Consider the following 20,027-nt stretch of genomic DNA (forward strand, 5'->3'; position numbering starts at 1 on the left):
AGTTATTGTCGGACTTGACAAACGTGGATGAGAAGATCACGGATGAGTACAAGGCTATTATTCTTTTGGGCTCCTTACCAGATGAAGAGTATGATACCTTCGTGCTTACGTTGCTGAACGGGAGATCTTCTATCACATATAGTGAAGTGACTAACGCATTGATGAACTACGATTTGAGGAGGAAGGATAAGGAGACTTCCCGCGCTAGTACTTCAGGAGAGGCCTTGTCGACGAGAGGTAGAAGCCCATATCCGAAAGGTGGTAATAGAGAAAAATTAAAGTCAAGAAGCTGCCACCAATTAGTAAAGATCCAATGTGAATTCTGCAAGAAACATGGACATTGGAAGAGAGACTGTTCGTAGCTCAAGGAGAAGGAGGATAGCAAGAAAAAGGGCCCGAAGGCCAATGAGGTGAACGTTGCGAAAGGCAATGATTCCGATGATTCGTGTTTTTCTCTTTCGATTACTCCGGAGGTGAACCATTTGGATGCATCAGATTGGATGATTGATTCTGGCGCTACTTATCATGTGACTCCTAGGCGAGATTGGTTTTCATTATTTGAGAGACTCGACGGGGGTGTTGTTGTCATGGGAAATGATCAATCTTGTGGTATTTGTGGGATAGGTACTGTGAGGATTCGGATGCATGATGGAGTAGTCCGTGAGTTGAAGGAGGTGAGATTCGTTCCTCAACTAAAGAAGAATCTTATCTCAGTTGGAGCTTTGGAGGCGAAGGGATTCAGGGTCACCTTTGAGGATGCTGTAGCGAAGGTTACTAAGGAATCTTTGGTGGTGATGAAGGGAGTCCGCAGTCATAATTTATATTATCTGAAGGGGAGCACCGAGATTGGCCAGGTTGCTTCGGCTATTTCAGAGGCGGACATGAGCAGACTTTGGCATTACAGGCTAGGGCACACAGGTAAAAAGTCACTGCAGGCATTGTGCAAACAGAGGCTATTGAAGGGAGCCAAGAGTGGTAAAGTGGAATTCTGTGAGCATTGTGTACTTGGTAAGAAGACAAAGGTGAAGTTCGGGACGACCATTCATAGGACGAGGGGCATCTTGGACTACGTGCACACAGATATTTGGGGTCCCACCAAGACGACATCACTTGGCGGTCGACATTGGTTCGTCACGTTCGTTGATAACTATTCTAGGTGATGTTGGGTGTACACCATGAAGCATAAGAGTGAAGTCCTAGATTTGTTTGTGGAGTGGAAGAAGAGATTAGAATTGCAGACTGGGAGAATGTATGTAGGAAATTTGTAGTAAAAAGACAATGAAAGAAAAATTTGACTTGTATTCTCTCAAAATCAATTACAATTTGGATTCCGATTACAAAAGAGAGGGGAATGAATTTGATTCCCCTTTGTTTAATTCTGGGTTCTTCACGGTGGCGATGAGATGCCTCCCTCGAATGCTCGCGTCGAGTTTGCTTCTCGTTGACGATCCAAACGTCTTGATTCACTGGAACGTGATTTTCTCCTCACGATTTGACGCTGTAGAGAACTTGCGTGGTAAGTTTGAAAATAACTCTTAACGAGTTGATAAATCTGAATGAGTTTTAGAAGAACTTGCAGAGCAAGTTTTGAACTCTGATCGAGTTGATAACTCTGAACGAGTTTGACCTCTTGAAAAAGAGTTGATTTGAACCGAAAGTCGGTTATAAGCCAAGGGAATGCTCCAAGGATTTTGTTGCTGCCGAAAGCTCCCAGAATTCCCCCAAAAGGTCAGCCGAAGATCTCTTCTTTGTTGCCCCAAAAAAGAAGGATCTGAACTCAGTTGAGTTTCCCACTATTTATAGGGTATTTAGGGGTGTAACCGCCCCCTTAAATCTCTCCTTAATGAAGGTTTAATGGGGTGTAACTCCCCCACATAAATCTCTCCATGATAGGGTAGTGATCCCCTAAAATCTTGGGGAGAAAACGGTTCTGGAACCGTTCAAATCGTGATTGAACGAGTCAAACGCTGAAAACAGCGTTCTAGGCCCGAACTGTGCGTTTCTGGACCTGAAACGCAGAGTTGGGCCTGAAAACGTACAGTTGACCTGAAAACGCACAGTTGGCCTGAAAACGCACAGTTGGGACGTTTTAGACTGAAAACGCACAGTTGAGTCTGTAAACGCACAGTTGGGACGTTTTAGGCTGAAAACGCACAGTTGGCCTGTAAACGCACAGTTGGCCTGTTTCAGGCTGAAAACGCATAGTTGGCCTGTAAACGCACAGTTGGGACGTTTTAGGCTGAAAACGCACATATGGCCTGTAAACACACAGTTGGCCTGTTTCAGGCTGAAAACGCACAGTTGAGCCTGTAAACGCACAGTTGGCCTGTTTCAGGCTGAAAACGCACAGTTGGTCTGTAAACGCATAGTTGGCCTGTTTCAGGCTGAAAACACACAGTTGAGCCTGTAAACGCACAGTTGGGACGTTTTAGGCTGAAATCGCACAGTTGGCCTGTAAACGCACAGTTGGCCTGAAAACTCTGCGTTTTGATGTTATATCACGAGGATAACCTCTGCGTTTTGAGGTTATAACGCTGGTTCGACCTGTGCGCTTTGACTCTGTAATGCAGAGGCGAACCTTAGGCGGGCTTGCCGAGCTTCAGACTAAGTCCAATTTTCTGACGAAGTCCAGTCTTGCAGACGGACTTCAGAACATAACTTGCTACGAAGAACAAGTCATAACTTTCAAAGGCGAACCTTAGGCGGGCTTGGCGAGCTTCAGGCTAAGTCCAATGTTCTGACGAAGTCCAGTCTTGCAGACGGACTTCAGAACATAACTTGTTACGAAGAACAGGTCATAACTTTCAAACCGCAAGTCGGAATTGGACGAATTATATATGAAAATCGGCTATCTCGACGAGACGGGGCCATCCGAACCCTGCCGAAGGCTTCGGTTCGCTTCCTTCGTTTCGCCAAATTCCTTACGGTTTGAGAGATATCTGCGTTCTAATATGAAGAGACCGTCAATTTGTAGTCTCTTTTGCTAGAGCTTTGCACAGATCGTCCTCTTGGCTCCTTGAGAATATGAGATTAAAATATGAGAGTCCTCAGATTGTAACTCCCGTTAGAGCTTTCATCAGTTGTCGTGAAGGTCGTCAGATTGTAGCCTTCTACGTGAAAGTCCTCAAATTGTAGCATTTTGGAAGTCGTCAGATTGTAACTTCCATCATCGGTGTTTGATGGGGGATCAACTATCTATTGTGATTTTTAGACAGCCTACAGAACCCCCTCCAAAGTTTTCGAAAGTTCGCGGTTGACTGGGACGAATTTTCGGAATACTTTGGATCTCAACTCTGATCTTGGAGCTGTTGATTCCTTGTCACAAAAGAGTTGTTCTCTGCACTTGCTTCGAAGGCATCTTGGTTGAAGGGATTTGTCACATAGGGCCTGTGTGAAGGTATGTGCCATAATCCTGCTTCTGGAATGTGGGGGTGGACCCTGCATTTTGAACTTGAGATGCGGGTTTCACCCTTGCATGTTGAATTTGGAATGCGGGTGTGACCTCGGCGTTCGGTTTTTGCATCGCGGGTCTGACCTTAATGTTTTGACTTAAGACATGGGAGTGGCTTCCGTGCATTTTTGACTAAGTCTTTGAGACTTATCTTTGGCGCATCTGTTTTAAGTCTCGACTCACATCTATTAAGCTGATGGGCCTGCAAATGTGCGTAGGATTTTTGGCAAACCCTCAGCCATCAACGGATTTGATAAGCCTTTACCGACTACCGTTTGAGTCGGGCTAGCATGTGGATTGTCTAAGTTCGTTCCACATGTTACGTTGTGCTAAGAGAATTAACTCTCTCAGTCTTGATGCTATGATTTTGAATACATAGACTTTGTCATTTTGACGGGAAAAGACTAACCGGCAACGCGTGTTAGGCGTAGACTTATCTCTAATTAGGGATCGAGATAAAGTCCCCCATGCGTGTGAGGCATGGATTTTGATGTCCTTTTCACGGTAAAAGACTAACCGGCAACGTGTGTTAGACATTGACTTATCCCTACTTAGGATTCAGGAAAAAATTCCCCATGCGTGTAAGGCATGGATTTTGGCGTTATTAATAACGATCTGCTACGATACTGAATACGTAGGCTTTGCTATTATTGCGGGAATAGGCTACCCGACAGCATGTGTTAGATGCAGACTTATCTCTAATTAGGGATCGAGATAAAGTCCCCTATACGTGAAGGGTATGGATTTTGGTGCTACGATGTTGAATACGTAGACTTGGTCATTTTCGCGGGAACGAACCACCCGGCAGCATGTGTTAGTTGCAGACTTATCTCTAATTAGGGATCGAGATAAAGTCCCCCATACGTGAAAGGCATGGATTTTGGTGCTACGATGTTGAATACGTAGACTTGGTCATTTTCGCGGGAACGAACCACCCGGCAGCATGTGTTAGATGCAGACTTATCTCTAATTAGAGATCGAGATAAAGTCCCCCATGCGTGAAGGCATGGATTTTTGGTGTCGTTTCTTCCTGTGTGGCTTGAAACACCGAAAGAAAGTTGGAAGTGCCAGAGGTATAGTATTAACTTGGCACGAATTTTCACCTAAAGTGAAATTCAAAAAAAATCTTTATTATTACTAGGATAATTCTAGAAAATCTTTAATCCGCTGAGGATTTTATAATGAAAACTTGTTATTCTTGTTGAAAAAGAATTAACAAGTTCATTGGGGGGTTTGACTGTTAGAGGTGTTATGTTAACCTAACAGTATTTTATGGACCTATCGCTCTATTGAAGAGAGTCGATAAGTTGATTTGGTTCAGAGGTGTAGTGTTAACGTGACAGGATTTGTGTTGCGATTGGAGCAACTTTGGGGACTTATCATCCTATTGACGAGGATTGATAAGTGGGTTTTGTCAGAGGTGTAATGTTAACGTGACAAGGAGAATATTGCTATGGAAGCAATTTTGAGGACTTATCGCTCTATTGAAGAGAGTCGATAAGTGGATTTTGTCAGAGGTCTGATATTAACGTGACAAGAAGAATTTGCGCTCGGGCAATTTTGAGGACTTATCACTCTATTGACGAGAGTCGATAAGTTGATTTTGTCAGAGGTGTAGTGTTAACGTGACAAGAAGAATATTGCTATGGAAGCAATTTTGAGGACTTATCGCTCTATTGGAGAGAGTCGATAAGTGGATTTTTGTCAGAGGTGTAGTGTTAACGTGACAAGAAGAATATTGCTATGGAAGCAATTTTGAGGACTTATCGCTCTATTGAAGAGAGTCGATAAGTGGATTTTTGTCAGAGGTGTAGTGTTAACGTGACAAGAAGAATATTGCTATGGAAGCAATTTTGAGGACTTATCGCTCTATTGAAGAGAGTCGATAAGTGGATTTTTGTCAGAGGTGTAGTGTTAACGTGACAAGAAGAATATTGCTATAGAAGCAATTTTGAGGACTTATCGCTCTATTGAAGAGAGTCGATAAGTGGATTTTTGTCAGAGGTGTAGTGTTAACGTGACAAGAAGAATATTGCTATGGAAGCAATTTTGAGGACTTATCGCTCTATTGAAGAGAGTCGATAAGTGGATTTTTGTCAGAGGTGTAGTGTTAACGTGACAAGAAGAATATTGCTATGGAAGCAATTTTGAGGACTTATCGCTCTATTGAAGAGAGTCGATAAGTGAATATTTGTCAGAGGTGTAGTGTTAACGTGACAAGAAGAATATTGCTATGGAAGCAATTTTGAGGACTTATCGCTCTATTGAAGAGAGTCGATAAGTGGATTTTTGTCAGAGGTGTAGTGTTAACGTGACAAGAAGAATATTGCTATGGAAGCAATTTTGAGGACTTATCGCTCTATTGAAGAGAGTCGATAAGTGGATTTTTGTCAGAGGTGTAGTGTTAACGTGACAAGAAGAATATTGCTATGCTGATCCTGCCTACTTCGTTCTTCAGCTTTGATCCTGGCAATGATTTTTTAAGCCTGCTCGCCTTGAGAGATTAGTTGTCTCCAAGAACGGCATTCTGCAACTCCTATTCGGGCTAGGAGGTCGGTTTGCAAGTTGTATCGATAGATCTCTACTAAGGTAGACTGTGTCATACCTGACGAACACCGGAGAGCCATGGATCGGAACCTTTTGACATAGGCTTTGACGGACTCCCTCTTCTTCTGCTTAGTAGCAAGAAGGGTATGGATGGAGACTTCTGTATCCTCTTCAAAGAATCTTGACAGGAAGAGTCTCTCTAGATCCGTCCACTTTTGGATACAGCCCGCAGGCAGTTTCCTGAACCATTCAAAGGCAATTCCCTTGAGGGTGCTAATGAACAATCGAGCCAGTATGGCATCGTTCGATATTATATTTCCAGTTTATGACTTGAAACGATAAATATGTTGGTTCGGTGATCCCGTGCCGTCAAAAGTTTGTAGCGTCGGGACCTCGAACTTTAGAGGATAAGGGGCTGCATCCCATTCGGCATGATAGGGTCAGATAACTCCCTCATCTTGAAGCTCGCTTCTATTAGCAATGGCTTTGAGGCGGGCTTCCAATTCTTCCATTTTGGCAGACTGAAGATTCTAATCATTCTCAGTCTCTCTTCCTTCATCAGAGGAAGATTCCAGGCTATGGGCTTCTTGGTCAGAAACCGCATCATCAACCACTTTTCTCTTCCCTTTGCTTGTGTGAGGTCGGGATGAAGATGTTTTTCCTCTCCGGGAAGATTCTTGCCTAAGCGGCGAATCTGTCTCCTGAGATTTGGCCTTGTCTGCGACGATTTGAGTCAACATGGCCATGAGTTCATTGATGACCTCCTGCTGTGATTTGACCATGGCCTCCTGATCATCAACTACCTTTGAATGATCTTCAGAATGTTCTGCCATGTGGGCGAAGCTCTCATGCCCAACGAAAGAGCTTGATGATTGGGACTCCACAATGGCTGAGTGTTCGTCATCGGAATTAGTTCATCTGGCTAAAGTCCGATAGTTGACAGGGGGAATGGCTCCTGTTCGCGTCCGAGTGCGTTGGTAGACTCCTTCAAACTCGTTAGTGATTTCTCTGACGCTTGGAGAACGATCTGTCTCTGACTCGTCAGAACTAAGGGTTGATGATCTCCCTCTACCAACCATGTTAGAAGTGACTCCAAGGAATTCATCCTCTAAAGTCTTCTTCCTGTGAGGATGTCGTCGATTATTGAGCAAAACGACATTCGTCGGTCGGTTGAACATCGACAGCAATTCCCGCAAGTCAGAGACTTGGGGTGAACCTCTCACGGAGCGTGAGGGTAGAGATGGAACCCCCTGTCCGTTAAAGGATGGGACTGGTTCTTGGTAAACATGAATTTTAAATCCCTGTTGATCATTTTGAACACGACGAATCACATCGTGTTCCAAAGAAGGAACACGAGGGTCGTGTTTAGCTTGATTAACGCAAGACCAAAGTCTACGTTTTGCTAGTAAAACGTAGTCCTGCGACCTGCGTTCGGATTCTGAAACGCACTCCTGAGAGTTGCGTTCAGTTTGTGAAACACACTCTTGAGAGTTGCGTTTTGGTTCTGGGACGCACTCTTGAGAGTTGCGTTCAGCCAGATCAACACAGGTTTGATGTCTGCGTTTAGATGTTGGAACACGCCTCTGAAGGCTACGTTCTATCTGGAAAATGCACACCTGAGGGTTGCGTTTAGCTTGGCTTATGCAGAGCTCATGTTGAGGCTCGCAAACGCAGAGTTCGCGTTGATTGGAGAATCGGCTTTTTTGGAGTTGTGCCGAAGTCGAGTCTTCTCCTTTAGAGAGGGGACTGTATGAACAGTGCAACCCCCATGGGAGATAGTTTTTAGATGAGGTGACTACAACTGGAGCTTTAGTCTCCTCGGGAACTTTATGGATCTTGCGCATAGTCTTGGGGCTAAGGGATCCGGAGGAGAGGGCCTCCTCGTACTTGGCTTGATTAAACTCGATAATCAGAGTTTCAACGGTCGTTCCAGTGAGAATGAATTTGATTCTCCCCTTTGTTTAAAACTGGGTTCTTCTTGGTGGCGATGGAGTGCCTCCTTCGATTGATTGTGTCGAACTTGCTCTCCGTTGACGATCCGCACGTCTTGATTCACTGGAACGTAGTCTTCTCCTCACGATTTGACGCTGTGGAGAACTTGCGTGGCAAGTTTGAAGATAACTCTTAACGAGTTGATAACTCTGAACGAGTTTTAGAAGAACTTGCAGAGCAATTTTTGAACTCTGATCGAGTTAATAACTCTAAACGAGTTTGACCTCTTGAAAAAGAGTTGATTTGAACCGAAAGTCGGTTATAAGCCAAGGGAATGCTCCAAGGATTTTGTTGCTGCCGAAAGCTCCCAGAATTCCCCCAAAAGGTCAGCCGAAGATCTCTTCTTTGTTGCCCCCAAAAAAGAAGGATCTGAACTCAGTTGAGTTTCGCACTATTTATAGGGTATTTAGGGGTGTAACCGCCCCCTTAAATCTCTCCTTAATGAAGGTTTAATGGGATGTAACTCTCCCCCATAAATCTCTCCATGATAGGGTAGTGATCCCCTAAAATCTTGGGGAGAAAACGATTCTGGAACCGTTTAAATCGTGCTTGAACAAGTCAAACGCTGAAAACAGCGTTCTAGGCCCGAACTGTGCGTTTCTGGACCTGAAACGCAGAGTTGGGCCTGAAAACGCACAGTTGGCCTGAAAACGCACAGTTAGCCTGAAAATGCACAGTTGGGACGTTTTAGACTGAAAACGCACAGTTGAGCCTGTAAACGCATAGTTGGGACGTTTTAGGCTGAAAACGCACAGTTGGCCTGTAAACGCACAGTTGGCCTGTTTCAGGCTGTAAACGCACAGTTGGCCTGTAAACGCACAGTTGGGACGTTTTAGGCTGAAAACGCACAGTTGGCCTGTAAATGCACAGTTGGCCTGTTTCAGGCTGAAAACGCACAGTTGAGCCTGTAAACGCACAGTTGGCCTGTTTCAGGCTGAAAACGCACAGTTGGCCTGTAAACGAACAGTTGACCTGTTTCAGGCTGAAAACGCACAATTGAGAGTGTAAACGGACAGTTAGGACGTTTTAGGCTGAAAACGCACAGCTGGCCTGTAAACGCACAGTTGGCCTGAAAACTCTGCGTTTTGATGTTATATCACGAGGATAACCTCTGCGTTTTGAGGTTATAACGCTGGTTCGACCTGTGCGCTTTGACTCTGTAATGCAGAGGCGAACCTTAGGCGGGCTTAGCGAGCTTCAGGCTAAGTCTAATTTTCTGACGAAGTCCAGTCTTGCAGACGGACTTCAGAACATAACTTGCTACGAAGAACATGTCATAACTTTCAAACCGTAAGTCGGAATTGGACGAATTATATATGAAAATCGTCTATCTCGACGAGACGGGGCCATCCGAACCCTGCCAAAGGCTTCGGTTCGCTTCCTCCGTTTCGCCAAATTCCTTACGGTTTAAGAAATATCTGCGTTCTAATATGAAGAGACCGTCAATTTGTAGTCTTTTTTGCTAGAGCTTTGCACAGATTGTCCTCTTGGCTCCTTGAGAATATGAGAGTCGTCAGATTGTAACTCCCAATGTTGATTGTGAATGCTGTTGAATTAGAGATTTCATCAGTTGTCGTGAAGGTCGTCAGATTGTAGCCTTCTACGTGAAAGTCCTCAAATTGTAGCCTTTTGGAAGTCGTCAGATTGTAACTTCCATCATCGGTGTTTGATGGGGGATCAACTATCTATTATGATTTTTAGACAGCCTACAGAGAAAGATCAAGACGTTGCGATTCGACAACGACGGCGAGTATACTTCAGACCACTTTCAGCAGCTATGTCGAGACGAGGGCATAAAGAGGCACTTCACAGTTAGTCATACACCGTAGCAGAATGGGGTGGCGGAGAGGTTAAATCGATCTTTGCTGGAGAAGATTCGATGTTTATTAGCGCATAGTGGTTTGGAGAAGATCTTTTGGGCTGAGGCACTTTTTTATGCGAGCCACCTCATTAATAGGCTGTCTTCATCTGCGATTGAGGGGAAGACCCCTATGGAGATGTGGTTGGGAGAGACAGCACATGACTATAACCAGTTTAAGGTATTTGGTTGCCCTGCATATTATAATGTTAAAACTGATAAGTTGGAACATCGAGCTAGGAATGCCATATTTGTAGGATTCAAGCGTGGTGCCAAGGGATACAAGCTTTGGGATCTACACTACAAGAAATCTGGTATTTAGCGACCAAAATTAGCGAAGGGACCAGTTGACCGTCATTAATGTGTGTAAAATAACGACGGTTTTAAAGCCCTTCATCAAGTTATCATAATTATTAGAGAAATGATGTGAGATGAGATAACGGTTTTCTAGTCCCTTCGTTGATTTGATCCTAACACCGTCGTTATTGGGTCTCCTTAAAGGCGAAGGGGTCTATTACCTTTATTGATAATAATGCTAATCTTAAAAGGACTTAAAATTTAACCTATTACTATTAATAAAAGAAAACCAATAAAGAGGGAAGACCCCGTTCTCTCTATTATTTCTCTCTCTCTCTCATCAAAAACCCCAAACCCGATCCTTCCCAAATCAGACCTCGCCGCCGTCCCGCCAGAGGTCGCCGCCTCTGTCGAAGGTCACCGCCGCCGTCAGGGCTTGTCAATCTTGCAGTTAGCCGTCGGTTCTCCCTCAAAAAACCCTAATTGTTCCACAACCTCCGCCGCTACGAATTCAGCCTCCAGTTCGACATCCCCGTCACCTACCCTACCACCGCCCCCGAGATCGAACTCCCTCAACTCAACGGAAAGACTCACAAGGTTTTATTTTGTTTCGTTTCGTTTCATTTCTCATCTCCCTTCTTCTTTCCTTCGGTTTTTCTTTTTTTCTTCTAAAGATTCGATTCGATTCAATTGATCTATCCATCCCCTATCTCCCTTCCTCAGATGTACCGCAGTGGCAAGATCTACTTGACCGTTCACTTCAAGCCACTGTGGGCCAAGAACTGCCCTCGGTTCGGGATAGCCCATGCCCTCTGCTTAGGATTGGCCCCCTGGCTTGCTGCTGAGACCCCTCTTCTTGTCGACTCCGGTATGATCAAGCACAAGGATGATGACCCCGCTGCCACCGCCGCTTCCTCCTCCTCCTGATCGGGATGGGGATCAGGATCATCCTCCGCATTAGCAGTAACCAATTCACCCCCTTTGAACCCTCTCATACATGCACTCTACCCTTCCATCCCGAAGAAAACAAACTTAAATAAATTAGAACTTACTGTTTGTTTGGATTGCATGTTCTTTCCCTTTGTCTGTTCGTGTTCTACTTAGCTGCCCTTTACTTTTATTATGCTCAAAACTTGTTTTGCTGAAATCATCAAATTGTTTCGTATATCACCCGGAGAAATTGTTTTGCAACACCATCAAAATAGAGTCAGGTCAACTACAGCTAAAATTTTCTCTTACACTACACTTAAAAGACAATGCGGGAACCGCCAAACATTACAACATGTGCACTGATTCATAGACATGAAGGGAGGCAGGACTACTTGCCAAAATCTTCTTTTCTGCTACTTTGGACTTCCTATTTGTAGATGGAAACCTGCTTAGGATGTAGTAGAGTTTGAGTGGTAATACTCCAAGGTTTTGTTGTTGTTGTTGTTGTTGTTGTTGTTGTTGTGTGAATGAGTTAACAATTGCTAGAAATGTGCTTGGTTGTACACCAGAAACAAGGAAATTAGCCTCAACTAATTTTTTCCCCCTTTCAATTGTGCCTTCATAAATGTCAGGTAGCAGCTTAGGTGCTTAGATTAGTGCTAGTGGATTGATTGTTAGTTTTTCTAGGCTACAATTTTTCCTATTGCTTTTTTATAAGTATCTTATGCGTGTCTTGTGTTTTGTTTATATGTGGCATAAGTATAGATAAACAGGTGCTCGTCAACCAAGAACCCAAGTTCGATGACCAAAGTTTTAGATGAGGTACATGGAGCTAGCAAGAAACCTGTCATTTAATTTTATTTACCTTTGTTCTTGAGTAACTGAAGATAAAAAAATGGTATCATTTCATCTCAATAACTTTGTGCTAGGTGGTAAAACCACTTGTTGCGAAAGATGACACACGTGTATATAAGCCATTTTTAGTTTATTGGTATTTAGTGCATGTGCATTAGCAATTTTATCTGATCTGAAATAATCTTGGAAGTTTCTTTATTCACGTACTTTCTGTAGAATTTGCTCATTAAGTTTTTCTTGCTTTACATTCTACTTTCTTGATGAATTCAAAGTTTATATTTCCATTGTCTTTACTGTAAGAACCTTTGTGTGTGCTGAAATTTATGAGGCTATTTAACGTTAAATTTTTGATGTCCTTCTGCATAGCTGTTACTTTCTAATTCTTTAATTGTTTAGGCTGATGCCTGTAAATTTTCTAATGTATTATTCTCATACACTTCATTATCTCGTCAATTCTTCAAACGTTTTGACTGACGGATAGCAAACTTAATATCATAGTTTGTATTAAAATTTTGTTCCAGTGTTGTGGATCACTTCAAGAAACATTTTGCTTACCTTGAAGAACACTATGGAAAGGTGAGTTAGACTCGCGCTACACCGGAGAATTTTGAATGTGATAAAGTGGTTGTCTGTAACTAATTCAACTTTTCTCTGAGCAGACCATGCGTGTTCTATTCAGGAAACACGGTTCAGAATCCAACTAATGTAGCTCAAGGTTTTTCCAAATGTGCCATCAAGGAAGCTGAGAAGCCGCAACAGGAGAGTTATCCTGTAACAAGAGTTCCTCTTCAAGTTCCTCAGAGGTTCCAAGGTGATTTCCTATTTTGTCGACAATAGAAATAAAATCCATTTCATTACTACTGTAGTATCATAACTAAATCAGTTCTCAGTATTGCTTAATCAGTGACCATCGTAGATCATGGAAATGACGGGATCACAGGAACTGCGTTTTCCAAAATTAGCTAAAAATATAAAACCAACGCTGACGATAACCTTAATTAAGTGAACGGTTGTGCAATCCCCTTTGCTTTGCTTCTGGTGATAGAATTAAAATTAATTTAGACGTTAACACTGGTTACTTTATTGATTCCTATATAGATTTTTTATTTTGAATAGAAACGGTGGGAAATGGTATTGGAGTTTCCCATACAGATTTTGATTCCTATACAGATTTTTTTATTTTGGCATTCATTTTAACTCCTTTTTTAGGCTGGTGTCTAATTCCAAACTAGTTAATTTTTATAGAGAGATTCTTCTTCACGGGTAGTTGCCAAGCAGCAAATTGATGTTCTTAGTTCTCAAGCATGGTTTTATGAAAGCAAGCAACTTGAGGAAAATGTTAGGTGTTGGTACATGGCCTTGATTATTATATTATGTTTGTTGCATACATCAAGATTGTGGCATAAAAGTTATTCTTTTCATTAATTAATTCTTTTCGTGAATAATTATTCTATCATGCCGATTTTTTGACATAATTATAATTTACTGATTGGCCTTCCTATACGGTGGCATTGTCTTGATATTCATTTTGAAGATATTACTTAGTGTACTTTTTTTGTGTATCTGTTAAGCTGAATCATTCAAACAGCAAGTAGTTCTTTTATAGTCTATCCTTATCTTTTTCTTCTAATGATATACAGATCAGTTGATATGTTGATGCTCTTAATCTTAATACTTATTAATTATAAATATTAGCTCTTGAAGCTGAGCATGTCTGCTCATGCAAATGAACCTGCTACTTGATGTTGGTGGAAATGCTTCTATTATGAAACTTACATACTTAAACCTATATAATTTGCTGGTATACGTGCACTGTTCATGTCAATGAAGAATGTCATTTAGTGTTAGGTTGGAGATCATGCTGAATTTGATTGTATTCTCTTCTAAATTCCCTTTTTTCAACATTATGTAGGTTATCAAACGAAGCATACAGAGTGGAATGTCGTCCGAGTACACTGATGTGATCTTAATACAGCAAGAGTTGGAAAAACAATGTGGGATAAAGCAGATATATATATCATTAATTTGTTTCATCTGTAAACAATGGTGGTAGGGGTGAAGGTCCTTCATCAAGAGTCATCGCTTTGCTTCATCAACTTACTGTGAATGCTTCAACAACGCTTAGATGAGCATGAGCAACAACAAAGGATGTCTGAGTTGGAGTCACAAGCGAAAGCTATGCAAGAACTTTTTTTAGGCAATCACCTTCGTTGACTCCTCAAACTCGAGAACGTGTGCAGGACTAGGTAATTATTTTTTGTAAAATCTCTTATATACTTTTATGATTGACTACTTGCACTAAAAAAAATGTGATTTTTACTTAATAAGATAATATTTGCTTAATTGATATTTCTTAATTATGTGATTTTTTAAATTTTTCAGGCTATCCATGCAAGATTAGGAGGGGGTAGCTCGAGTCTTCTTTTGACGATGATTAGAGATGAAAGAATGTGTCTTCCCCAAACTTTTATTTTAATTTGTTTTAGATAGTTTCATGTATTTTTCTTTGGAACAATTAGGATATTAACTCTTGTTATCAGTATTGAATATTTGATGATGGTGGAATTTTATTTATTGATGTTATTAATGAATAGAATTTTTATTTTTCCTCTTATTCATTATTGGGTATTTTTAATATATTTTTGTTGTGAATCTTAGTGTCAGGTTGAGAATAATATGATAGTTGCTTATGAATGGAAAAATTATTATTAATGTATATTAGAAATTTGTAGTCTACAATGACGGTTTTATAAACCGTATTTGGTTCATCAACAAAGGGAAAGCACCGTCATTGATGGGTTATTAATTACCCATTATGAGGATTTTTACGACGGTATCCAACCGTCATTAATTAGTCTTCAACGATGGGAAAATATCCCCGTAACTAATGGTAACGACGGGAAAATATCCCCGTAACTAATGGTAACGACGGGAAAATATCCCGTCACTGATGGTAACGACGGGAAAATATCCCCGTCATTGATGGTAACGACGGTGATAATTACCGTCGTAAATATTAATGACGGTAATATTTTCCATCGTTATAGACTCTATAACGACGGGTAGTATATCCCTTCGTGACCCTTTAGCGAAGAGGGCTTCAACGACGGGTGACGAAGGGATTTTTTCCCCGTCGTTAGTATACAATAACGAAGGTTTTCAGCTCTTTAACGAAGGGAAATCCCTTCGTTAAAGATGTAATTTCTTGTAGTGCTAGTTGATACGAAAATTGTGCTGAGTAGGGACGTCACATTCGATGAGGCTTCTATCTTGAAGTTTCCCAGCTCTTATCAGGTGGAGACCGACCCGACAGAGGAGATATCGCAGGTGGTGGAGATTGATGCAGCTACACAGAGTCCAGATGATGCAGTATCCATTAGAGTGCCGATTGAGGTGACGCCAGGCGAGCACGACGGTGATGCGGAGGATACGGGTACTCATGAGCAGGATCAGGGACTGATGGCTCATGTTCAGGATTCTATTGCGGTTTGGAGACAGAGGAGAGACATACGGGTGCTAGCACGGTATGCCGACACAGTTGCATATGCACTTCCGGTAGAGAGTATCGATGAGATGGTGCCTACTACATTCAGAGAGGCCGAGCAGAGTTCAGAGGCTGATTCGTGGTAGGTGGCTATGCAGGAGGAGATGGAGTCCCTTCATAAGAACGATACATGAGAGCTTGTTGAGCTTCCAAAGGGGCAGAAGGCGATTGGGTGCAAGTGGGTGTACACGAAGAAGGAGGGCATTGAGGGCACTCCAGTGAGGTTCAAGGCTAGGTTGGTTGCGAAGGGCTATGCACAGGAGGAAGGTATTGATTACAATGAGGTTTTCTCTCCGATGGTGAAGCATTCTTCGATTCGGATTCTGCTAGCTTTGGTGGCACAGTATGGATTAGAGTTAGATCAGTTGGATGTGAAGACGGCATTTCTTCATGGTGATCTTGATGAAGAAATATATATGACTCAGCCATTGGGATTTCGAGCTACAGGGAAAGATAAGTTGGTTTGCAGGTTAAAAAAATCGCTATACGGTTTGAAGCAATCTCCTCGATAGTGGTATAGACAATTCAATGGGTTTTATGCTTGTTCATTCGTACACTCGGAGCCAGTTTGATCCTTGCGTGTATTTTTGCAAGTTGAGAGGAGGTGCGTATATTTATTTGTTGCTTTATATCGATGACATGTTGGTTGCCTCTAGTTCCAGGTTAGCTATAGATGAGTTGAAAGTTCAGCTTTCGAATGAGTTTGAGATGAAGGACTTGGGCGAGGCGAAGTGCATTTTAGGGATGGAGATCGGCAGAGACAAGAAGAAGGACAAGATTTGTTTGACCTAGGTGGCTTATTTGAAGAAGGTTCTACAGCGATTCCATGTTAGCATGTATACGAAGCCTGTTGGTGTACCTTTGGGAGCCCATTTGAAGCTTTCAGCTGGCCTTTCACCGAATTCAGTTGAAGACCGTGAGTTGATGATGAAGACTCCATATGCGAGCGCAGTTGGGAGCTTGATGTACGCGATGGTATGTACGAGGCCGGATTTGTCACAGGCGGTGAGCATGGTGTCGAGATACATGCATGATCCAGGAGTGGGTCATTAGGACGCCGTGAGATGGATTTTGAGGTACATTCAATGTACGCTCAATGTTGGTTTGGTTTATGAGCGGGACACTACAGGTGGGCAATTGTGCATTGGATATGTTGATTCGGATTATGCCGGGGATTTAGATAAGCGTCGGTCTACTACGGGATATGTGTTTACTTTGACCCGTGCGCCGGTGTGTTGGAGATGCACCTTACACGATGGAGGCAGAGTATATGGCGGTTACGGAGGCTGTGAAGGAGGCTATTTGGCTTCGAGGACTTTTGGAGGAACTTGGTATATCGCAGCGGTCTGTCATCATTCATTGTGATAGCATGAGTGCTATCTATTTGGTGAAGAATCATTTTTTTCATGCGAGGACGAAGCACATTGACGTTCGTTATCACTTCGTTCGGGATGTTCTTGAAGATGGCGATGTGGAGATTGTGAAAGTTCACACAAAGGATAATCCGGCGGATATGCTCACTAAGGTGGTTCCGAGCAACAAGTTTGATCATTGTCGAAACTTGTTGCACATTCGTAATTGTTGAGGCCGTTGGCGGCCATTTGGATGAACTACGGGCGGCTTGATCCCTTGGGAGAGGGGGTACGTAGGCAACCACATTGGTGCAGCCAAGTTTAGAGAGACGACACATTGGTGCTCATGTTGGTGTCGGCTCAATGTTTGGAACACTTCGCCGAGGTGGAGAATTGTGAAAACAGCGAAGGAATTGTGAAAAACGTGAAGAATAACCCAAAACAGACTCCACTACACCCTGGTGTGGTGTCTGCCATGGGTATGGTAGAATCTGTCCTGCACCACACCCTCTGCCACACCCACGGTGCAGGGTGTGGCAGAATCTGTCCTGCACCACACCCTCTGCCACACCCATGGTGCAGGGTGTGGCAGACTCGTTTTTAGAATCCTCCTTTATTTGGGAATCCTCCTTTGTTTGGGATTGTGTTTTATTATAAATAGGACCACGTTTTTTAGGGTTTCTTAAGGTGAGAAAAGGAGAGAATTAGCATTGTTTTGAGCACTTTGAGAGGGAGATATTGTGAGGGAGTTGAGAGCTTTGGTTAGTGTTATATTTGAGTGATTTTATGAGTTGTAACCCGTTGTATTTCTCCTCCATATAGTGAAATCTCCCCATCCTCTTCCCGTGGACGTAGGCAATTGCCGAACCACGTATATCTCTGTGTTTGGTTTGATTTGTCGTAATTGGCTTGGTTTGTGCAAGTGTGTGGCTTTCTTCTTCCGTGATCTCAAGTTCGTTGTGTGTGCGTGCAACGCTTCCGCATAGGCGCGCGACAGAAGGATATACACAGAGATTAATGTCTGAGGCATATATTAAAGTCTGAGGCATTGGTCTTGGTGAAAGCCCCTCCAAAGCTGGAGTCAAGTAACGGGATTGGATTGCTGTTGGAACAAAGATACTATAAGTTAAATATACTGCCTCGGCTAGAGGGTTATTCTTGAAATCCCTGAGTCCCTGCTACTATTTTAAAAACTACATCGAGACGGGTCTCAAGAATTGATGGCGATGGAAAAAAGCATGCTACTAGGATCTAGTTGAAGGATCCTGTGTTCATGATAAATTGCCTTAGAATCCAGTCAATCAGGTCCCTTAAAAGGCATTGACGAGAAGATTTGATGCTTCATGTGCTAACACAAAAGCAAATACTGAGTATTTTCTCTAACCAATCAAATATGTTCCTATTTTTTTGCCAGGTTATATTGCATCATAGGTTGTCAGTCATATTAATCCAAACAACCAAACGCCACGTTTGTGAAAACAAACATTAAGGTCCACCCTTCAGAAGGCCAACTGTTATGATGTTTTAAGTTGCCAAATTATGGCCCCTTGCCAACAACAGGCAAATATCCCCCGTCACGCACCATTAAGTCAACTTGATACTTAGGACAGCCAGAGTTCTGACCTAACCAACTTGCCATGTCAACATCTCGCTAGGTCGACTCGAATGGCGGTACTGTTGCGCGCAGCGGAAATTTCGGCAACACTTCGGCAGCACAACAAGAGAGTCAGGTCGCAATAAGAATTCTTGTTTCTCAAAGGGAATAAGAATCTGAAGCCTAATATCCCATCAAAGTGGGATATTAGCTCTTCCTCTCGTCAGCTCTAGGACTACGCTTCGAAGGAACCTAAAAAACTATTACAAATCACACAAAAGCGATACAACTAATTTTTACGTGGTTCGGCAAATTGTCTACGTCCACGGGGCAAGGAGGGAGGAGATCAACTAATAGAGAGAGAGAATACAACTAGGGTTTATAATCACTCAATCTAAACCCTCAAACAAACTCTCAAATCTCTCACAATATCTCTCTACAAAAGCACAAAAGGACTACACAAAAGAAATCTTCATCTGCTGGAAAAACTATCCACATCCGAAAAAAAAACTCCTGCACTTTCTCTCTCCTGCAGCCGCTGTTAGCAACCCCCTTTTGCACACCTCAATTGCACAAAACCCTAGGAGAAGAATCAAGTTGTTATTTATAGGAGGGTTTAATTCGTGGACCTTGCTTCTCTTGCAGTCGCGTCACGTGGTGGGTCCATCACACATGCGGAAACAAAACGCGGAAACGAAACCGCGTTAGTGGGTACTTGAATCACCCACGTGGGTGGTCCCCACTCACAATTCTCCACCTCGGTGAAGTTTCTTCCAAAACTGATCCGACACCAAAGCAATCAAATGTCCCACTTGTTGTGTCCAGTACAAACTTAATCCACAACAAGTCGAGAACCTGAACGAGAGTCCAAACAATCTCACCCCCATCAAAATCAACTAATCCAAACCGAGTGCATCATAAAGACTGCCTATGTATCCTCTTGCCCAAGGAATCAAGCCTCCCGTAGTTCATCCAAATGGCTGCCAACGGCCTCAACAATCACGAATATGCAACAAGTTTCGACAATGATCAAACTTGTTGCTCGGAACCACCTTAGTGAGCATATCTGTCGGATTATCCTTCGTGTGGACCTTCACAATTTCCACATCGTCATTTTCAAGAACATCTCGAACGAAGTGATAACGAACGTCAATGTGCTTCGTTCTCGCATGAAAAACCTGATTCTTCGCCAAATAGATAGCACTCATATTATCACAATGAATAGTGACGGGCCTCTGCGATATACCAAGTTCCTCCAAAAGTCCTCAAAGCCAAATAACCTCCTTCACAGCCTCCGTAACTGCCATATAATCTGTCTCCGTCGTAGACAAAGCCACCGTCGACTGTAAGGTGCATCTCCAACACACCGGCGCACGGATCAAAGTGAACACATACCCCGTCTTAGAACGGCGCTTATCCATATCTCCGGCATAATCTGAATCAACATAACCAATACATAGCTGCCCACCTGTAGTGTCCTGCTCATAAACCAAACCAACATTGAGCGTACCTCGAATGTACCTCAAAATCCATCTTACGGCGTCCCAATGACCCACTCCTGGATCGTGCATGTATCTCGAAACCATGCTCACCGCCTGTGATAAATC

This window comes from Asparagus officinalis, chromosome 4, assembly GCF_001876935.1.
Source record: "Asparagus officinalis chromosome 4, Aspof.V1, whole genome shotgun sequence".
In the NCBI taxonomy this organism is placed as follows: Eukaryota; Viridiplantae; Streptophyta; class Magnoliopsida; order Asparagales; family Asparagaceae; genus Asparagus; species Asparagus officinalis.